Source organism: Heterodontus francisci, chromosome 9 (assembly GCF_036365525.1).
Source record: "Heterodontus francisci isolate sHetFra1 chromosome 9, sHetFra1.hap1, whole genome shotgun sequence".
Taxonomy (NCBI): Eukaryota; Metazoa; Chordata; class Chondrichthyes; order Heterodontiformes; family Heterodontidae; genus Heterodontus; species Heterodontus francisci.
This window is the reverse complement of record NC_090379.1, coordinates 110,593,173-110,596,000: the sequence shown is the minus strand read 5'-3', so window position 1 is coordinate 110,596,000 and position 2,828 is coordinate 110,593,173.

The following is a 2,828-nucleotide window of genomic DNA, read 5'->3' as shown; positions in this document are numbered from 1 at the left end:
CCCATCGTGCCTGTGCCAGCTCTTTGATAAAGCTAGTCCCACTCCACCGTTCTGTAGAGAAAAGAACCTTTGTTTAATGTGGAATTTGTTCATATGAGAGCATTTCCTTGTTGACTACTCTTTTAAAAATGTATTTGAAAAATATTTAACATTCTGTTGTTTATAATCTGGCTTTGCTTAAATTTTCTCTCTTGGCCTACAGAAGCTCATACCGCAACCGTAGCTGCTATTAAGGATATGTTTTCCCTCTGATGATGATGCCGTATTACCTTCAGCCCAACCAAGGCTGTTTCAGCTGTGGTTCCTCGATAGCACTCTTGCCTTTGTCAGGTTATGGATTCAAGCCCTTGAGCTCAAAAGCCAGGCTAACACACCCACTAGTAGTGGAGGTGCTATCTTTTGGATGAGAAGTTGAACCAAGTCCCGTCCACCCTCGAGGTGGATGTAAAGGTTCGATGGCACAATTTTGAAGAAGAGCACGAGTGTGCTGCCCCGTGTCCTGGCCAATATTTATCCCTCAAACAACATCACTAAAAGATTATCTAACCATTATCTCATTGTAGTTTTGGGATCTTGCTGTGCACAGATTAGCTGTCATGTTTCCTACATTACAACAGTGACTACACTTCAAAAGTACTTAATTATTTTTATTCATTTGTGGGATGTGGGTTTCACTGCCTAGGCAAGTATTTATTGCCCTCGAACTGAGTGGCATGCTAGACCATTTCAGAAGGTATTTTAGAGTCAACCACATTGATAGAATCACATGTAGGATCAGATCAGGTAAGGACAGCAGATTTCCTTCCTTAAAGGACATTAGTGAACCAGATGGGTTTTTGTTTTACAACAATGGTTTTATAGTTTAGTTTAGTTTAGAGATACAGCACTGAAACAGGCCCTTCGGCCTACCGAGTCTGTGCCGACCATCAACCACCCATTTATACTAATCCTACACTAATCCCATATTCCTACCACATCCCCACCTGTCCCTATATATTTCCCTACCACCTACCTATACTAGTGACAATTTATAATGGCCAATTAACCTATCAACCTGCAAGTCTTTGGCATGTGGGAGGAAATCGGAGCACCCGGAGGAAACCCACGCAGACACAGGGAGAACTTGCAAACTCCACACAGGCAGTACCCGGAATCGAACCCGGGTCCCTGGAGCTGTGAGGCTGTGGTGCTAACCACTGCGCCACTGTGCCGCCCCATAGTCATCATTTGACTAGCTTTTAATTCCAGATTTATTAATGAAATTCAAATTTCACCATTTTCCATGATGAGAGTCAAACCTATGTCTCCAGGATAGTAGCCTGGGCTCTGAATTTCCTAATCCATTGACATTACCACTACGCCACCACCTCTCCTAATTAGTACAAAGTACTTTGTGAAGCCCTGAGGTTGTGAAAGACAGTGTATAACAGCAAGTCTTTCTTTTCTATTGGGATTCTTAAAAAAAAATGTTAACACTAGGTTGCTCCTGACATTGCTTTGTATATGTCATATTACAAATGACATTGTAATATTGAACTAACTTTGAGCTAAACTCATTGTATCCAGTTTGTGCTGTGCCATTGTGATTTTGGTGTGAGATTTTATTTTTTGACTCATGGCTATATTAAAATATGTACATTTGGGTGTCTCGGAGTGAAATAAAATAACTGTGAAGCAAGGACATTATTCTAACTGTCTTCAATTCAGTTGTTAATATTTCAGTGAGTGAATTTGTATTCTAACCAGTCTTACTCTTTGCTGAGTCTCAAGGCAGTATTCCACTGGTTGCTGTGCATACTCTCTTTGAAGATGTTTGCCATTTCGCTAGAAATAATGACTAGAGAAAGCCCTTGGGAATACATCTGCACGTGATCACACAGAGTCATTAGAGCAATTCCTCATTGACTGACTGAAGTTGGTTTGCATTGCTTCAGTGGGTTTATGGCCTCAAATTAGATATCACAAGGCTGCCTGTAAACCTCATTAATGCCTCCTAACAAGCCAAATACAGGGAATGTCTCAGTAGAAATGCAAAATATTCTCTTATCCTCCACTTGTTCCTCACTTGAAGACATTATCCCAAAGTCATAGAATCATATAACACAGGCCATCATGCATGTACCAGCTCTTTGAAAGAGCTACCAAATTAGTTCCATTTCCCCTACTTTTTCCCCATGTCTCAGCAATTTTTTTGCTTTTCAAGTATTTATGCAATTGCCTTTGGAAAGCCAGTGATGAATCTGCTTCCACCAGTCTTTCAGGAACAGCATTCCAGAGCATAACAACTCACTGTGTAAGTATTTTTTCCCTCTTAGCAGCATAGACTGGTTGCAGCACAGAAGAAGACCAGTCAACCCTTAGGGTCCGTGCTGGTTGGAAGAGCAACTCAACTAGTCTTACTCCCCTGCCCTTTCATCAGAGCCCTGAAATTTTTTTCTCTTCAGATAATTATCCAATTCCCTTTTGAAAGCCACGATTGACTCTGCCTCCACCACACTCTCAGGAAGTGCATTCCAGACGCTAGCCATACGCTGCATGGCAAAACTTTTCCTCAGGTAACTTTTGGTTCTTTCGTCATTCACCTTAAATCTGTGTCCTCTGGTTCTCAACACTTCTGCCAAAGGGATCAGTTTCTCCCTATCTACTCTATCCAGCCCCCTCATTATTTTGAATACCTCTATCAAATCTCCTCTCAACTTCCTCTTCTCTTAGGAGAACAGCACCAGCTTCTCCAATCTACCCACATAACTGAAGTCCTTCATCCCTGGAACCATTCTCGCAAATCTTTTCTGCAATCTCTGCAATGCCTTTACATCCTTTCGAACACA